Below are 20,257 nucleotides of genomic sequence, written 5' to 3'. Positions count from 1 at the left end.
TAGAAGAGGGAATTCCCTGGCAGTCCAGTGGTTAGGACTCTGCACTTCCACTACAGGGGCATGGATTTGATCCCTGGTTGGGGAACTAAGATTCTGCATGATATGGCACAGCCAAAAAATAACTAGAAGGCTATGAAGATGAAAGGCATAATTGACAAAAGTGTATGTTAGATAAAGTGGCTCTGAGAATTGGTCAGCAGACGTTCAGGTCAAGGCCACAAGTGTTAACTGAGAACCCAGTGTTCAAGACCCAATCCCCAACACAATGGGGAGGCAAAGAACACTCCAGTCTCCCCACCTCCAACTTGAGATTCTCAAGGAGGGTGTGCGCACAGGAGTGTACAAAACACAGTATGATAAGTGAGCAAATAAAAAGTGTAAACATAGTCTGACCAAGGGTCTAGGCTTCAGTGCCCCTCTGCTTTTGAAAGGGGTCAAGCAGGATGAAGGTGGTAACGTGAGTATTAGAGGCAGAAGGACAACATGGTAAGTGTGGAGGCCCTGTTTAGAAGAGTCATCTGTTTAGAGAAGTCATCTCCACCTTGGACTGGGAAGAATCAGCATTGGGTAAACCACACATGTGTGAGAGGTGGTGTTCTCACCCTCAATTTTCAACCCGAGTCTGCGAGTCGACTCTCTTTAATCCTATGTTATATCTATCAGGCCCTCATGCAATGCCAGTTTGCACGCGCAGACACACATACTCACTGAGATACCTGTCTCAGTATTAAGCTATGACCAAGTGCTTTCTAACATGCAAGTAATCTGAGTGACCTCCTGGCCCTCAGAATCCTTGCCTACTTGATTCTTGGGCTTCTGTTATTTTACCAAAAGGCAGAGAATGACAGTCTATAACTAAAGCTAAAATTTAAAATGTAAGTACACTCAAAGAGGTGACATAGCCTAAAAAGTATCTTATACACAGGCACCAGATTTAAAAAAATAGATACATCAGGCTTCATCCAAATTAAAAAAAATTTTGCCTCAAAGAAAGCTATCCAGAAAGTGAAAAAGTGATCTGCAAAATGGGGGAAAAAAATTTCCAAATCTTCTATCAGTTAAGGGTCTAGTATCCAAAATACATTAAGAACTCTAGGGACTTTCCTGGTGGTCCAGTGGTTAGGATTTTGCCTTCCAGTCCCTTCCAGGGATTGAACTGCCTGGTTGGGAAGCTAAGATCCCTCATGCCTCTCAACCAAAAAACCAAAACATAAAACAGAAGCAGTGTTATAACAAATTTAATAAAGACTTCAAAAATGGCCTAAATCAAAAAAGAAAATCTAAGAAAAACCAAAACCTCTTACAGCTGAACAATGAAAAGACAAATAACCCAACTGTTTGGAAAATGAGCCAAGGATGTGAAAAGACATTTCTCGGAAAATGTACAAATGGTCAATAAACACCTGAGAAGATGTTCAACATCATTAGCTATTAGAGAAATGCAAATGAAAACCACAATGAGCTAGAACTTCACATCCACAAAGATAGCCATGACCAAAAAGGCAGTAGATAACCAGGATGTGGATGTGGAGAGATGGCATCCTCGGGTGTTGGTGGGAATGTGAAATGGTGCAGCCACTTTGGAGAACAGTTTGGCAGTTTCTCAGAAAGTTAACCATAGAGTTCCCATGTGACCCAGCAATTCCACTGCAAAGTATATAACCAAGAGAAATGAAAACATTTATATTATAAAAACCTGTACAGGAATGTTCACCACAGTATTATTAATATTAGCCCAAAGGTGGAAACAACAGAAATGTACATCAACTGATGAATGGATAAACCAAGTGAGGAGCACAGAATACTCTTCAGCCATAAGAAGGAATGAAGTGCTGATTCATGTTACACACATGGATGAACCTTGAAAACATTCTTCTAAGTCAGGGGTCCCCAACTCCTGGGCCACAGACCAGTACCGATCCATGACCTCTTAGGAACTGGAAGGAGGTGAGCAGAGGGCAAGCGAGTGAAACTTCATCTCTACTTAGAGTCACTCCCCATCACTCACATTACCACCTGAGCTCTGCCTCCTGTCAGATCATCAGAGGTATTAGATTCTCAAAGGAGTGTGAACCCTACTGTGAATTGAGCATGTGAAGGATCTAACTTGCAAGATCCTTATGAGAATCTAATGCCTGATGATCTGATTCTGCACAACCATGATGAACTGCATGGTTCTTTCATTATATATCACAGTGTAATAACAATAAAGTGTACAATAAATGTAATGTGCTTGAACCATTCTGAAATCATCCCCCCACCACCACCCGCCTCATCTGTGCAAAAATTGTCTTCCATGAAACCAGTCCCTGGTGCCAAGAAGGTTGGGGACCACTGTTTTATGTGAAAAAAGTCAGACACGAAACTCACATACTGTAGGATTCCTTTTATAGGAAATGTCCAGAAGAGGCATATCTCTAGAGACAGAATGTAGATTAGTGATGGTGGTGAAGGGAATGATGGCTAAAGGACATCAAGTTTCTTTTAGGGGGTGATGAAAACATTCTGCAATTAGTGGTAATGGTTGCACAATTTTGGAATAGAGTAACTACTTAAAATGCATGAATTTCATGATATAGGGTATAAATCACCTTTATCAGCTTCTGAGCACACACCTTAGCTGGGGGTGAGGGTGAAGCAGCAGGAAGTGGCAGGCGTCCCAGGCTGGTGGAGTAGATAGACCCAGACAGGAAAATGGGCGCTTTGCCCTAAATTTCTTTCCATCTTGGTCATTTTAAGTCATCTTTCCTCTCCAACTGAAGAAGGGAAGTAACCTCCACTGAGGGATGGAAAGTAACCAAAATTGACATTCTTAGCCTTGAAAGTCAGGCAGCAAAAAACAGACCAGTGACTTTCAAAAAAGTGGAACCAACAAAGCATGTATCTATTCTCTCACCGCTAAGAAAGAGAAAAGATGACAAATCCTGGCTTGGGGAAGTGCTCACTTGCCAAAAGATTATCAAAAGCATGTGGTCCCAAGGCAATTGCCTGTCTCTGCACACACGTCTCCAAATGATAGAGTGAGCTGGGCTTGTTTATATAAAACACGGTCCAGGGATCCTGGCAGATGTCTGCTGCCTTCCAGGAGGGGCGATCGGATGGCCAGTGTGGTTACGTGGCGCTGCCCACTTGAGAAGGTAGTTTTGGAGCTTCGTGCGGAAGGAGCATCCTTGGGGGATCTACCAGCTGGGATTGGGTGTCTGATCCCACACAACAAAAGGAGATACCCATGCCGTAACCCGAGACAGGGGTTTGACTTTCAAATTGTTAACAGACCTTGGATCTAGCGAAATGCTTGGGACGGAAAAGCAAACGGCCTTTGGATGAGTCCTGAGGTAGGTTGGATGCTCTCCTGAAAGACTCCAGTCTGATTAAATGTCTCCCATCTTCCCTCCTACAAAACTGTCCAGAGCAATCACTGAAAGTTTAGAGAAGGTCTTTTGACTTATGGCTGCGGTTCATGGCACAATTATGTGATGCTGATAAAGAATCACATTGATTAATATGTGGGATCTTAAAACGTTTTTAACAGAGGTATGTGAGAGGAAGTATTTCACAGCAGGTCAGGAGGGGACCAAATATTTCAATTTGTGGCTTCTTCCATCTGGGGGAAGAAAGCTGGCTGGAAGATGAGACGAAGGTGGGGGAGTCAGGCTGGGGAGTGAAGAGAAGGCCAGCGCACAGACACAGTGGAAAGGTTGGGACCAGAAAAGTGGGATGAGACACAGAGCAAAAGTTGTCTCTTGCCAAAGAGTTTGAGAAGTGGTTGCTGCTAAGGTACATGGTTTGCAGATTTTTAAAAAATTGTCCAACACCACACAGCCTCAACCTGTAGACACCCAGGAGCAGAGAAACGCAAGATTAAATAAGAATTCAAACAGTCAATAAACACAAGACCATATCATCTCCTGGACTGGACTACAGGTGCTTCTGCCCATCTCTGCCTGGACCACAAGTGTCTCTGTTAGTCTCTGCCAGGGGTTTTAGGGGAAATGCTGATACTGGTCATTAACATACAATAAGAAATTTTAAACCCTACTTATGTTATTTAGGCCTTTTCAGGACAGACTGTCTCCCAAGATCTTTGCTTTTAAGTTAACGTAAATGCACCTTCTATTCTTTTCCATTATCTCCCCTGTCACTCCACGGGGCCTTTTCAGGTTATATTGGGATTCCCTCCAAGCATAGATTCTTGGAGCCTGAGCCATCCCATCGCGTAGCTGCTGGCTTCATGAGGCCCAGAGCACGTGAGACATGACTAATCCAAACTGAGACGTGCACTAGCTGTAAAATACACGCCAGCTATCAAAGATTTAGGGAGATAATTTAAAAATATTGGTTATAGTTTGGGTAAATTGGGTTCCATAAGATATATCATTAAAATCTATTTCAGGGACTTCCCTGGCAGTCCGGCAGTGAGGACGTGGTGCTGCCAAGGCCGGGGGCCTGTGTTCAATCCCTGGTCGGGGAACTAAGATCTGGCAAGCCACTGGGTGTGGCTGAAAAGGAAAAAGAAAAGGGTAAATAAGATCAGTTTCATGTGTTCCTTTTTCACTTTTTTAACGTGGCTGCTAGAAAATTTTAAACTACACCTGTGGCTCGCATTCCATTTCTGATGGACAGAGTTTCCACACTACAGTGGGGAAATCTCTAGGAGGAGACTGTGGTAAGCAGGGTTTCCAAGCACACATGACCATATAGCCATTTTTCACATGGCATCTTGCTCTAGTTACATGTTGATTCTCCTTCATGGGTCCCCCCAAACATGATCATGTCCATTAATTCCCTCAAGATACTTACTTAGAGTCCTGCTGAGTGAACGGCAGTAGCTGCAGTGTTCAGCTCAGAGACCTGCCTCCAAGATACTAACCTGTGGGGGGTGAGAAAAGCAATTGAGGTGTTTTGAGAATGTAGCTCGTGATCCTGACAACCTTAACAGGGTCAAGATCAGCAGAGTAACTTTCCTGTTCGTGTTCAATGTGAGGATGGTTTTAGCAAAACTGAAACAAAAGTCCATTTTATCATTTCACCATATCCCATGGAATCATAGAACTTGACATTGGAAGGTATTTAACTCAATGCCCCACATCATAGTCTAGATTAGGGACCAAACATCCAGGTACTAATAACATCTTGAATATTTTACTGAGTGTCCACTATGTGCCAGGCTCTTATTTCATGCTCACCAATATGCTTAGCCAGTTGGTACTATCATGACAGTACAGTTTCATAGGTGCTGGGAAGAGCAGAGAGGTTGGACCAACTCTCTGAGGTCACACAGCTGGAGGGAAAGGCTGGTATGCATCTCCACTATGCTTTGCTGCCTCTGGGAAGTGGAAAGACTTGCAAATACATCAGACCTAATATTTCAGCTCTTGCAGGTAGTAATATACAGTGTTTGCAATAGACAAATGACTGCTTTAATACAATCAAAAGTAATATAATCATTTTAAACAATTTTAGAGCATATGGCCAGAAAACCCTTGCTTTTCCATTTTTTCATACCTATAGGTAGAAGTTGGCTGTAATACTTATTTTAGTTTAGTTATAGCTACATACTGGGCATCCATGTCTTTTGTGAATTTACATAGTAGAGTTTCCATTTGCAGAAATAGAAACAAGACTCCCTTGTAAAAATCTTTGAGTTTTTCAGATTTCAGGGCCACATTGGTGAGACTGGTGTTCTATTCAGCCTTGATTCCTGCAATGATGACCTGCATGCCCACATCATTTAACATTTTGAAGATGCTTGGCTGTTAATTAATTATTATTAATTCCTACCTTTCTCAGGATGCAGAGAAGGAAATGTAAGTACAGAACCATCCACAGCCTCCTTCCCTGGGCCAGAGCCCACTGGAGCAACGATCCTGACTCAGACCATTAGGTTATGCTGCCTCCTACTGGCCAGAAGGAGATTCTGCATGAAACACAGCAGGAGGAAATGATCATTCAACACTTCTCAACTTAATTACTATAGACTCTTTCTAAAGGGAGAAAAAAATCTTTTAAATATATCTAGTGTGTTACTCTTGCCTGGAAAATCCCATGGACGGAGGAGCCTGGTGGGCTGCAATCCATGGGGTCGCTAAGAGTCGGACACGACTGAGCGACTTCACTTTCACTTTTCACTTTCACACACTGGAGAAGGAAATGGCAACCCACTCCAGTGTTCTTGCCTGGAGAATCCCAGGGACGGGGGAGCGTGGTGCTATCTATGGGGTCGCACAGAGTCGGACACGACTGAAACGACTTAGCAGCAGCAGCAGCAGTGTGTTAAAAAACTAGATGTCAGAAAACTAAGAGTTAGTTTTTCTGGTGTCAGAAAACTAAGATCATGGCATCCAGTCCCATCACCTCATGGCAAATAGATAGGGAAACAATGAAAATGGTGACAGACTTCATTTTGGGGGCTCCAAAATCACTGCAGATGGTGACTGTAGCCATGAAATTAAAAGACGCTTGCTCCTTGGAAGAAAAGCTATGGCCAACCTAGACAGCATATTAAAAAGTAGAGACATTACTTTGCCAACAAAGGTCTGTCTAGTCAAAGCTATGGCTTTTCCAGTAGTCATGTGAGAGTTGGACTATAAAGAAAGCTGAATGCTGAAGAATTGACGCTTTTGAACTGTGGTGTTGGAGAAGACTCTTCAGAGTCCCTTGAACTGCAAGGAGATCAAACCAGTTAATCCTAAAAGAAATCAACCCTGAATATTCATTGGAAGGACTGAGGCTGAAGCTGAAACTGCAATACTTTGGCCACCTGATGCAAAGAACTGATTCATTGGAAAAGACCCTGTTGCTGGGAAAGATGGAAGGCAGGAGGAGAAGGAGACGACAGAGGATGAGATGGTTGGATGGCATCACTGACTCGGACATGAGTTTGAGCAAGCTCCAGGAGTTGGTGATGGACAGGGAAGCCTGGAGTCTTGCAGTCCACGGGGTTGCAAAGAGTAGGACACTACTGAGTGGCTGAACTGAACTGAGTGTGTTAAAAGGGCTTCCCAGTTGGCGCTAGTGGTAAAGAACCTGCCTGCCAGTGCAGGAGACATAAGGGCCACAGGTTCGATCCCTGAGTCAGGAGGATCCCCTGGAGAAGGGCACGGCAACCCATTCCAGTACTCTTGCCTGGAGAATCCCCATGGACAGAGGAGCCTGGTGGGCTACAGTCCATAGGGTCGCAAAGAGTTGGACACGACTAAGGCGTTTTAGCACAGCACAGCACAGTGTGTTTAAAGGCAAAGACATCACTTTGCCAACAAAATTCCATACAGTAAAGGCTATGGTCTTTCCAGGAGCCATGTACGGATGTGAGAGCTTGACCATAAAGAAGGCAGAGGCAGAGCCGTGGTGCTGGAGAAGACTCTTGAAAGTCCTTTGGACTTCAAGGAGATCAAACCAGTCAATCTTAAACGAAATCAATCCTGAATATTCATTGGAAGGACTGATGCTGACGCTGAAGCGTCAGTACTTTGGCCACCTGATGCAAAGAGCCAAGTCATTGGAAAAGACCTTCATACTGGGAAAGATGGAAGGCAGGAGAAGGGGATGACAGAGGATGAGATGGTTGGATGGCATCACCAACTCAATGGACATGAGTTTGAGCAAACTCGGGAGACAGTGAAGGACAAAGTAGCCTGGTGTGCTGCAGTCCATGGGGTCGCAAAGAGTCGGACGCGGCTGAGAGACTGAATAACAACACAGTTCCCCTGGCTGAAAAACACCATCCTAAATCATCCAAATGAGGAAGTTCAAATAGTAACCAAGCCTGAAACTCAAAGAGGTGTCTTCAGTTTCCATGAGAGCTCTTGAGTGGTGGTTTGCTCTCAGGATCATGTACCTCTTGCGGTTCCTGAATAAGGCTGGCAGTAACGATGACCTTATATCAAGGGCATCTCTCCACTTCACTTCTGGTGCTGATTCTAACTCTATTCCTATAGAACAAACGCGTCCCTTGGCTTCTGTGCAACTGTACCTACTTTTCTTTACTGTCTATACCTTTTTGTCTTTTTCTCTCAGAAAACAGGAGAGGGTGTCTTTGCCCCATCTCAGTCTCTCATCCTCTTACACTTTCTTTTTTAAAAAACTTCTTAAATTTATTTTTATTTATTTCTTGGCTGCACCACTTGGCATGCAGGATCTTGGTTTCCCGTCCAGGAATCAAACCCATGCCCCCACTGGAAGTACAGTCTTAACCACTGGACTGCCAGAAAGTCCTTCTTTTAAATACATATTTTTAAAATACTTATTTACTTGTTTGGCTGCACAGGAGTCTTATTTGTGGCAGGAAGGCTCTTTAGTTGCGTGCAGCATGTGGGATCTAGTTCCCTGACCAGGGATTGAGCCCGGGCCCCCTGCATTTGGAGCGCAGAGCCTGAGCCACTGGACCACCAGGGATGTCTCTCTTACACTTTCTTGTAATGAGAACGCCTCCCTCCAACAGCTTCCAGTACTACCTTCTCCGTAAACCCTTCCCACCTCCGAGGCCTTCGCAAGCAGAATTCGCCTTTCTCTCCTCCAGGCAAACACATCACCCTGTCCTGAGCTCAGTCGCCTTGCATAAACAAAATATCCATCTTCCTCTCTAAACTTACAGTAATTTGAGGACAGAAGACCATGTCTCAGACACTGGAACAATACCTTTACTGATATCACTTGAGCTTGGAAGTATGCTCAGCATCATTAAAGAATTTTCTTGACTAAGATGTCCAAGAGATTCATGACTTAATACGACAGACACAAAAAACACTGGAATACAGGATGAAATGCGAGAGATAAATGACAGGTTACGGAAGCCGATAAAGCCTTGGACAAGGCAAACACAAAGGAAGAAGCAACTGCCCCCAGCTAGAGAGGGAGGGAATGGCATTTGAGACTGATCTGAAATGATAAGCATGGATGGGGCTGAGGTGGGAACAGTGGAGTTGTCATATACAGAAACTACTTCAGACAGAAGAAATACAAATAAAATAAAATACAAGCCTCTGAGACAGAAAGTGTGACTATCTTCTATGAGCAAGGACAAGTACGTTTTTTCCACAGTCACCTTTCAGAAGGGAGAGAGAGAAACGTAGATAGGGTCAGTTCACTGAGGGTCTTAAGTGCCAAACTAAGGAGGATATCTTGACCAGGTGGAAGCTGGGGTAGAGTGTCATGGGGCGGGTGGATCACAGCCCACCCCCCGTACCCAGGTATACAACTGTGCCCCACTTTCCCATGGGAGTTGTAGTACTTTTGGGAAAATGACTTGAACTCAATCTGCCCCAGGAGCTTGGACACACACAGACATTGGACCTGGTGCGAGCAGCTTGGAGGCAGGCTCCTTGGAGGATGAGTCTGACTTGGAAAGAGTCTGATCTGACGACCTGGCACAGTCCTGAGGCCCAGCCTGAGGGAGGGGTGGGGGGAGGGCTCCAAGCGCCCCAGAGCAGTGGGCCCCAGAACAGGGTGACAGCAGAACTGGGGTGGTGTATGCAAGCGTGCTGAAAGGGCTGCACGCAGGATCCAACAGTGTTCTCTTCACCTCTGGAACACTTTGGGACGCAGGCAACTTTTGGAGGGACACCCCCTTCCCCCCTCCCAAATTGGGTATAAAAAGGAGAGGGCATTCTCTTTTTCATACAAGAGCAGTGGTTCCCACATTTGAGGGTGCACCAGAATCACCTGGAGGGCTTGTGAAAGTGACCCCTTTGGGGCCCCACCCCCATAGCATCCTGAGTTTACAGGTCTGGGTAGGGACCCCAGATCTGCATTTCCAGTAAGTTCTGAGGTAAGGCTGATGCTGCTGGCCCAGTGAAAAACGTCATGCAAGAGCATCCCTGGGAGGAAAACGCTATCTGAGAGTAGGAGCCACGTCTGTCCTGTTCATCACGGAGCTCCTATCACCTAGGAACATGCCTGAGACGTAAGAGGACCTCCAGAAATACATGGTGAAGCTTGGCCCTAAACAAATGCAAGGCCAGAGAGCACATGACCCATATAGCCCTATCACAGAGGGAGAGACTGCCCTGGTCTTCAGACGGAAGAATTTTTAAAATTTATTTTTTGATTGAAGGATAATTGCTTTACAGAATTTTGCTGTTTTCTCCCAAATATTAGCATAATCAGCCATAGGTATACATGTGTCCCCTCCCTCTGAACCTCCCTCCTACCTCCCTTCCTGTTGCACCCCTCGAGGTTGTCACAGAGTTCCCCGAGACATACAACAAATTCCCATTGGCTATCTATTTTACATAGGGCAATGTAAGTTTCCATGTTACTTTCTCCGTACATCTCACCCTCTCCTTCCTCCCCTAACCAGACGGAAGAATATTGAGATGGGTGTAACATCTATTTTGTTTAACCTTTATTGAGTTTTCTTAGTTTTTTTTTTTTTTTTTTTTTAATTTGGCTGCACCATGTGACTTGCAGGATCTTAGTTCCCCCACCAGGGATTGAACTCTCGATACAGCAGTGAAAAACTGGCAATTCTAACCACTGGACCACCAGGGAATCCCCTAGATCTTTCTTCAGATAAATATCACAGGTAGAATTCTACTGTAGCCACCTCCTCAGACTTTCCTCCTCTCCCTGCCATGGGTCATTTGGCCTGACTCTTTCTCATCCTTGTCTTTATGTATTTATCATATATACCTAGTGGCAAGGGGGGAAAGAATCCGCCTGACAATGCAGACCCAGCAAAGGAAATAATCACCATTAATCAATCAATAAATAAATAATCACCATCAGCAACAAATTGTCAGGGGTGCTGACAATTCACGCACCTTAAAGGAATCACTGAACCTCCAGGTGGAAAAAGATCTTAAGGTTCATCCAGTCCAACTCCCCACATGTTGCTTGGACTGCCTGCTAAGCCGGGAAAAGGAAAGATGCCGCTCACTCCCCTAGAAACAGTACCATCGCAGCCAGAGGCCAAGGAGAGCCAACCCGAACTTCATCCCAAATCGGACACGGCCCCTGCATTCCAGGTGGGGGTACCCTGAGAGGCTCAAACTCAAACCGAACCTGTCTCCGGCATTATTTATTATTCCGCCCTTGTATCCCATCTGTCTAGTTCTGCCTCTGGAGGTCCCGAGCCCAGGTGCACTCCTGAGCCCGGGCCTGGGCCTTGCATGCTTCAGCACAGAGCAAATGCTGGACATGGAGAGGAACCCTCAGGTGGGAAGAACTCAATCTTTTCCCAAGCGGCCTCTGACCAGAGGAGATAATTAGGGAATATGGTGTGTCTGGGGGCGAAGGGCAAAGCTGGCCATGAATTAAATGTGGAGAACAAAGAATGTTAATAATAGCTGCTCCTTTGCTGGCAGAACAGTGAACTTCAGTTCACGGAGGGCTTGGTTCTGGAGCCCCCTTTTTTTTTTTAATTTGGCTGCACTGGGTCTTAGTTGTGGTATGAGAACTCTTAATTGCAGCATGTGGGACCTAGTTCCCCGACCAGGGATTGAGCCCAAGCCCCCTGCAGTGGGAGCACAGAGTCTTAGCCACTGGACCACCATGGAGCCAATTTTTATTTAAACAGTTCTGACAGCAGGAAATAGACAGTAAGCCTGAAACTTCTGTCCTCACAGACACAACCTCTCTACCTGCCTTCTCTGCTTCTTCCCCTCCTGACCTCTCCCTGTTTCCTCCTCCCCCACCAAATACTATGGGGGGATCAGGCTTCTCACACTTATTGTTCATTACAATATGATCCCTGGAAGAGGAGAGGGTCTTAGCCGCGGGGGCAGTGGTGGGGTTGGGGAGAGAACCAATTATATATCATTCAGAAAAAATGGGGGGAAAAAAGGGAAGAAATGCCCCCTTTATTAGGTTGCAGAACCAACTCCTGAAGGACAGGAAGCTAGAAATGGTTGGGTTAGGATCCCTGGCCAAAAGGCAAGAGCAGTTTTCCTTGACCGAAGTGGGAATGGAAGGGTCGAGGGAGGAGCTGACAATGAATCTGGAGGGGCTAGCTCTCTGGGTCTCAGGATTTGAGGGAGGTGGGGAGTAGTCTATGCATTTTTGGAAATTGTGTGCAAAACCTCACTCATTTTAGTGAGTGAAGGCAGGAAGAGACAGAGATGTTAAAATATAATTGAGGAAAATAAACTGGCTTTCTCCCCTGTCACCCCTAGTTATCACTCCTGTATCAAAGAGACAAAGGGAAAACCTAACTAATTTTGTAACTTTTGCTACTCTCTGAGTGCAAATGATAAAATCTTCATTTTATATAGCACCAGATTCATCACTTTTGTGCTGAGGAAAAGGGGGATTCGCCAGGGATAAGTCCACAGCACAGTGGGATTTTGGGGAGTGTGGGTACGTTTGGAGAGGTACAAAGCCAGAATTTCAGAAAGCAAAATAGTGTTAGTTGTAGTTCAGTGGAGAGTACCCTGCTGGACCCACCACTCAGAGCCATGCACGGAGATGCTGCAAAAAGCAGGTCTCAGGGGGGAGTCCCAGGCTTGATTAGGGGAGGGAGCTTGCAGGGGACTTGCTAACTATGGTCCATTCCAAGGAGATCCTTTCCTTTAGAAATAACCAATTCAGTGACCTAAGTGGGAAGCAAATTCAGAAAAGAGCTGGTCTATATAAACATACCATTGATTCACTTTGCCGTGCAGCAGACACGAGCACAACATTGTAAAGCCACTGTACTCCAATAAAAATTAAAAAAAAAAAAATCACTCCTTCTGAAGTCAAACACCATGACTTAAATTTCATGTGATTTTTTTTCTTGCCCAAAAGACTAACAATAAAATCTTTTACTGAAGATTGTAAAAGACCCCTGAAGAAAATAATTGATGATTATTTGTAAGGACAGTAGCATTAATGAATTAATGGAATAACAATGCACTCCCTATACTTCCACTTTTTCCTTCAAATTCTGTTCTCCCACAGCACTTGTCACCATATTACCCAGTTTGGGAATATGATAAAAGCTATTATCATAGCTGGGAAGCTGACAGAAGCTAGGAACTCTCTTTCCAGAAATGCACGAGTAGACAGAATTTTCCACACAATTTCAGAAGGTTCATAGATTCCTGCTCCTCAAAAAAAAAAACACAAAACCTCCCTGAGACCTTGACTTCACGCTTGGCATTACAGCATTTCTCTGTCACTGACTGGGATCTTGACCTATTCACAGTGTTCTATACTGAGCATCAGGGCCTGCAAACTAGCAGCTGCTCGAAAGTAAGGCTTGTTGTTGACCTGACGTTTTAGGCAAGAATGGTGAAATGAGAGAAGTGATATTTAAAAATAAGAAGAAAGTATGTTTATGTCATGCAAGAAAAAAAAAAGATTGGCCTCTAAGCTGTTTCCCTGTTTTGGGAGGATTTGGATCACTGGAAACATTCACAGTGTAAAAAAAGGAGCCAATTTCTCTTACATAGACAGGAATCTGGAGCCTTGCTCTGTAGTTTCAAGTTGTTGTTGTTCAGTTGCTACGTTGTGCCCAATGCTTTTCTACCCTGTGGACTGTAGCATGCCAGGCTTCCCTGTCCTTCACTATCTCCTGGAGCTTGTTCAAACTCATGTCCATTGAGCCAGTGATGCGATCTAACCATCTTATCCTCTCTGCCCCCTTCTCCTCCTGCACTCAATCTTTCCCAGCATTAGAGTCTTTTCTGATGAGTTTGCTCTTCGCATCAGGTGGCCAAAGTATTGGAACTTCAGCTTTAGCATCAGTCCTTCCAATGAATAGTCAGGATTGATTTCCTTTAGGATTGACTAGTTTGATCTCCTTGCTATCCTAGGGACTCTCAAGAGTCTTCTCAGCATCACAATTCGAAAGCATCAATTCTCCGGTACTCAGGCTTCTATACGGTCCAACTCTCATATCTGTACAGGACAACAGGAGTAAGCTTAGAGAGGGGCCTAAGGGGACCAGAGTTGTTTAGTCGCTAAATTGTGTCTGACTCTTTGCGACCGTGTAGACTCTAGCCCACCAGGCTCTTCTGTCTATGGAATTTCCCAGGCAAGAATACTGGAATGGGTTGGCCTTTCCTTTATCTTCACAATCCAGGGACTGAACCCGAGTCTTGACAGGTGGATTACTTACCACTGAGCCACCAGGGAAGCCCCAGGGGAAATAGGGAGGGCCGCCAAAATATCAGGATGCAGCCTAAAATCTGCCTTAGGAATCATGCTCCTTTCTAGAACCACTCCCCTAGGATGCTGGGTGTGAGGGGGCCAACAATGAGTGGTTCCAGGCACAGACTCCTAAGTTGCTTTCCCACCTGGGCTGCCAAGGCTCTATCTATCCTTTCTAGGCTCTGAACCTATTACTTCTGGCACTCTTGCTTCTGGATCTGAATTTCTGCCCCCCTCACCCCCCATAGCAGACTGCCTTCAGTAGGACTGTCATACTTGCCCCCGGGCCCTGAGCCCTGCTCGCAGAGAAGTCTAGGACTGCAAAGACAGGTCTGCAGGCAGTGAAGGACCTGGAAGGAAATCTCCTGTCATCTGCTGGGGAAGCAGGTGACGGTTGAGTGCAGCAGTCCTCAACATTTTTGGCACCAGGGAATGGTTTTGTTAATGGCAGTTTTTCCACGGATTGTGGGTGGGGGAAGGGAGATGGTTTCAGGATGACCCAAATGCATTACATTTATTGTGTACTCTATTACATCAACTGCACCTCAAATCATCAGGCATTAGATCTCAGAGGAGATCTTAGTGAATCTTAAGTCCTGACCTGGATTGAGAGGGAGGAAGAGGGGAGAATGAGGTGTCCTTCCTAAATACCTGAGTGTACCTAGGTCCTGTCAAGAGTGGAGGGTAAGGGATAATATGTCAGTCATCTCTGTGGCCTCAACCATGGTACGGCCAACTGCCACCCTTTCAGTCAGGCCTCTGTGTGTGCGGCTAACTCAGATGTGTAATGCCCAACCTGGGGGAGGAGACAGCGGCAGGAGAGTAAACCCATCCTGCTATTTCAGGGGGAGCACAGAAGTGGGCTCTTTCTCAGCCACTCACTCACTGAATGCCTGCATCTTTGAGTGTGGACTTGGGAGACAGACAGCCCAGGTTCTAATCCAAGTCCTCCACTTTTCACCATTGTAACTCTGGACAAGTTGCTTACCTTCTCTGTGTCTCAATTTCCTCAAGTATAAAATAGGGATGATAACACTACTGAGAAATGGAACATTTCCTTCCATATCAGTAAACAAAGGATGTCACAGGCATCAGCAACTGCAGCCCTCTGGTGTGAGCTGGTGAGCCCTGAAGAAATTCTGGAAAGAAAGAACACCTGCCATCTAGTTTAGCCATTAGTCTGCAGCCACTCCCTACAGTGAGCCCTGAGGAAACTCAGGATGTGAAAAAACAGGATACTGGCCCCAGACAGCTGAGGTGCATGTGGAAGGAATGATTAAGTCCAGACTCATATCTTCCCATACATAGAAAAGCACTAAACTCCTTTTTTTTTTTTTTTTTGGAAAAGCACTAAACTCCTTAACATGGGATGTCTGGTTTTCCTTTAATCAACAATAATCTTTTGACATTCAGACTACGTGCCCTTTGTTGCAAAGTTTCTATATAACCTGGCTGCTCCGCACCCCCCACCTCACCTCTTAGAGCAGTTATCTCAGGGTTATTTGAGTTGCTGCCTCCAGGGCTTGAAGTCCTAAAAATTCCTACCCAAGAAAACATAACTCCCAACTTTTAAGTTGTGAATATTTTTTAAGTTGACAGGATCCTGGTGTTACACTGGTCCATCCAAATAATCCAGGAAAATCTCACCCACCCCAAAAAATCTTTAATCACCTCTGCAAAATCCCTTTTGCTGGCCAAGATACCATATGCACACGTGGATGATAACTCTGGGGACCATTATGCTGCCTCCATAGGTAGGGCTCCCCATGCACTGCCAGAGAACTCTTCAGAGAGCGAAGACTCTCCGAGAAGAGTCTTACAGGTTTAGTTCTTATTTGCCAGAAGAGGGGGATGTGGTGGTACAACAAAGAACTAGCACCTGATGAGATGCTATGTGGAGAAGGAGAAACTGGGTCTGGAGACCTGCAAGTACCTGGCACGGTTGTATGGCTGAAGAATAGCAAGGGGATACCTTCTGGAGATTATATTAGAGAGGACATTAGAAGCTGGGTCGTGAAGATTTTTTTTTAACCATTACTGAGTCTGAAATTTATCGGAAATGCATTTACTTGACCAATACCATTACTTTCGACTGTGCTACAGTTTCTTTAAAACGTTAGGGACTTTCCTGGTGGCCCAATGGTTAGGAATCCACCTGCCAATTCAGGGGACCCAGGTTCAATCCCTGGCCTGGGGAGATTCCACAAGCTGCAAGGCAGCCAAGCCCGTGTGCCTCAACTACTGAGCCCAGGTTCTAGCGCCCTCAGGTTGCAACCACTGAAGCCCACTCGCCCTAGAGCCCATGCTTCACAAGAGAGAAGCCACCCCAATGAGAAGCCCGCAGCAAAACTAGAGAGTAGCCCCTGCTCGCCACAACTAAATTCCATGTGCAGCAATGAAGACCCAGCGCAGCCAAAAATAAACAAATAAGTAAATCAAAAAAACTTTCTCTGACACACTTTTTATCCTAAAGAATAATGCTCATGAAATCACAGGTTTTATCTGTTAGTTATGTCTTTTCAGTGTACAAGATGTATATATAAGATGTTCCTCCCCGTACCCTTAAAATCATCCACACACACCCATGAATGAATTTGATACTCAGAAACAGAGCCAGAGGCACATAAACCATCCAAAGGTTTGGAGCAGGGAAGGAACACGATCAGGTTTGCCTTGGATCAATATCATTCCCACAGCATAAATCACTTTGAACTGAATGGAAATCAGTGAAAATCACAGCAAAAATACCATACATGAGACTTCTACAACAGCTGAGGGGAGAGATGAGAAATAAACAGAGAGACAGGGACTGTGGGAGGGGAGCGGAGCAATATGAAGCAGGATGAAGCGGGAACAATATGAAGGTGGTAGAGCTGATGGATAACAGCACGTGCAGACTGGGGATGACTGCCAGGGTTCTGGCACGAGCAGTTCAGCAGATAATCATCTGTCCGCCAAGATGCCAAATAGAGGAGGAGTTGGTGGGGTGGGGAGGAGTGGGCAGGGTTGGAAGAGAAATAATTGCTTTGGTCTGGAACACGCTCAATTCGAAGTGTTTGTGGAACACTCATGTAAGTATGGGAACACCTGTGTCTGGGGCTCTGGACTGGGACATCACCCAGAGCTGAGCTGTCTAGGAGAAACAAGCTGTGAGCCATGTGTCACTTTAAATAGTCAGATGACCACATTAAAAAAAAAAAGAAATGAATAATATATTTTATATAACCAAACATATCCATAATATTCTATTTCACGGACTTCCCTGGTGGTCCGGTGGTTTAAAGTGCACCTTCCAATGGAGGGGACTTGGGTTTGAGCGCTGGTCAGGGAACTGGGATGCCACATTGCAGCAGGTGGGGCATCTAAGCCTGAGCATCACAACTAGATAGTGCCTCAACTAAGATCCAACACAGTCAAAATTAATTCATTAAATTAATTAAAAGAAAAATCAGTTGTCCATTTATGGGTGGGTTTATTTCTGGACTCCATTTGGCTTCAGAAGTATTCTATTTCAAGATGAATCAGTATAAAAATCATTAAGCTATTTTACATTTTTTGTTTGTAGTCTTCAAAATCCAGTGCGCTTTTCACAGAGAGCACATCACATGTGGGACATTCCAAGCTCTCAAAAGGGACTGTAAAGAGTAGTTACCATATTTATTGGACAGCACGGCTCTAGAAGCACTTGCTGAAGGCAGACCAGGGTGATCAAGCGCCTGGGTGACGGTGGAGGACAAGGACCCTGTTCAGACATTGAGGGTGATCAGATTTGCTAAGACTGGATTTTACAAGGAAGTGCACGGATGGGTCTAGGAGGAAGTTCAGGAGACCCGCTACAGGTTCAGCCAAGCAAAAAATCTTTGTCAGAATTCCACCCATTACACCTGATAGATATCATCTTTGGGGTGGGGCTGGCAAATTCGTAGTTGTAACAAGCCTCCAGCAGGTAACGTGACCCAGAAGAACCATCTGTTCAGTTGGAGCTGGTAGGACCGCAGGGGGATGGTTCCCAACAGGATGTGACTCTGATGAGCCCCCTGGGGAAGACTCATAGAAAGCTGATGGGGGGAAGCACAGAGAGAGGCTTGTGTTAGGGTAAAGGAAGGGAAGGATGAACGATCTGGTGGATTATCTGATCCCGAGACATCAAGGTATCATGGCTTATGTAAGAGTCCACAAACTCCACTTGGCAGAATTTGACTCAAGGTGTTCTGGAGCTGCCAAAGGGGTCCAACCCCAAGGGCTGGGGAGGAAGGAGCGGTTTCTGAGAACGCTCGTCTCCCACACAAAGCAGGGATCAGCCTCAGGCTCGCCCAGCCATTCAGGTTTGAAGCTCTGCAGGGCTCTGTCCAAGGTCTCTTTCATTTTTTTTACCCCTCTACTCTCATTCCTGGTTAATCTCAACCCTTTCCGGGGCTACAAACCCCATTTACATGCTGATGGTCCCCACATTTGCATCTCAAACTCAGAGTCCACCCCCACCCCAAGTGGCAGACCTCGTTTTACCAATTACCTTCTGCCTAGTGTATCGGGTGAGCACCTAAAATTTAACATTTCCAAAGCTGAACTCACCTCAAACTTGTTTGCCTGCTAATAGTTCCTGTTTCAACTAGTAGCCTCGCTATTCACCCTGTTTCCCCCAAACCAGAAATCTGGGGGTCTTCTTACACTTCTTTTTCTGATCACACACTAAATCATCTGAAATTTTTTTCCTAGGTCCGAATTCCTGCAGCTTTGGGTCAGATGCCCTCGAGTCTATGACTGACTTGCACAATTCCCTCCTCACTGGAGATGTGGCCCTGTTTTCCCTTCTGCCAGAGAAAGGATGTCCTCCCAAATGTGGTACAGCCTTCTTTCACAAGCTAAGCTTGTGAAAACCAAATCTGCCAAACTCTGCTGACTATGGCAGAAACACCAAACTCAGCATGAGACATGGATCTTCAGAGAGGGTCCTACTCACCTCTCTTGAGTGAGCCACCTTCCGCCTAATCTCCCAAGATCTTTTTTTCAGTTCTGACTTTTTTTTTTTTTTTTTTTTTGCTAAAAAGTAAACATAATACCAAAATGCCTCGGACAACTCACAAAATCGATTTTAAAAGGAGATGAGAGGAATTAAGCGGTCTTCATCCCCCTTCCCAGATTCTGGACGTCTAGAGTGCTGCCTGGGGAGTGCCTCACGTGGGTTACCCCAGGCGATTCAGAGGCAAATCTAGGTTTGTCAACCAGTAGGTTATGCCACTCTGACAAAAGTCCAACACATCACATTAAAGAATCTAGGCTACTGTGTTCTTTCCTAACTTCCCGAAGGGCTACGGAGAAAAGACCGCGAGGAGCCTGCAACAGCCCAGTCTCCTAGATTGCACCTAGATCAAAACCCTGGGGAACTGCCAAGCAGAAATTTTAAGAATGAAATAGGCATCTGCGTAGCCTACAAACCTGACAACAGAACCTACAGCACCTTTTGGTTAAAAAACGAAACAAAACAGAAAAACACTCCTGCCCCGAAATATATTTGGAAAATGCTGAACCATTCTAGAAAAGATTGGTCAGAGTTTCCAACTTCTCGGTTTAAAGGGAAGCACGAAAAGGCGTCGTAGTAAAGCATTTTACTTCACTGTCTTCAACAATGTATTAGAAAGTTGAAAGCCTGAAAAAAGTAATCTCAGAAGCTGAATCGCTCCCTTGGGTGTTCATTCACACACATGCAGTACTAGGCTGCCATGTTGACTTGGACCTGTGGAGAGCAAACAATGTAACTGAGGAACCTTAAGCTCTGACTTCCTACCAAACGTATGAAACGTTCAAGAAACTTCGCAGGACGTGTGCGTGTTCACCAAGGCTCGTGTGAGCTCCCGAGCCAGGCTGAACAATAGAAAGGAGAATCGTTATTAATCAAACGCGCCGTCTGTGTTTCTAAATCCTTCGTCGCGGCAGAGGGGGCATTCCCTCTGCTCCCACCCGATTTTCAAATTGTCTCCGTGCTCATTGTCTGCCGGTAGGAACGACGGCAGCGCTCGGGGAGCAGGTACAGCGTCCCGCAGAACGCAGCACGGTTGAATCCCGCCAGGTTTTGGGAAACCATTCCCGGCCCTTCCAGCGGGTCAAGGAAAAGGAGGTGGCCCGGGCGCCAAAGGCTGCTGCCAATGCAACTCGCAACTTTTGAAATCAATCCTTTTTGCATCATGCA

At 45.4% G+C, this 20,257-nt stretch overlaps 1 long non-coding RNA gene across 3 annotated transcripts in view; it reads right to left on the bottom strand.

Moving 5' to 3' along the window:
* The window catches only part of LOC139036583 (uncharacterized), a 78,107-nt gene that overhangs the window by 56,519 nt on the left and 1,331 nt on the right, over window positions 1-20,257 (bottom strand). For all 3 annotated transcript variants that reach the window (XR_011489401.1, XR_011489403.1, XR_011489402.1), the window contains exons 2-3: window positions 5,782-5,917; window positions 4,801-4,870 (exon numbers count right to left, since the gene is read on the bottom strand). This is a non-coding gene — a long non-coding RNA (uncharacterized lncRNA). The remainder of the gene's footprint in view (window positions 1-4,800; window positions 4,871-5,781; window positions 5,918-20,257) is intronic.

Source organism: Odocoileus virginianus, chromosome 9, assembly GCF_023699985.2.
Source record: "Odocoileus virginianus isolate 20LAN1187 ecotype Illinois chromosome 9, Ovbor_1.2, whole genome shotgun sequence".
In the NCBI taxonomy this organism is placed as follows: domain Eukaryota; kingdom Metazoa; phylum Chordata; class Mammalia; order Artiodactyla; family Cervidae; genus Odocoileus; species Odocoileus virginianus.
This window is presented reverse-complemented; position numbering and strand designations above follow the sequence as displayed.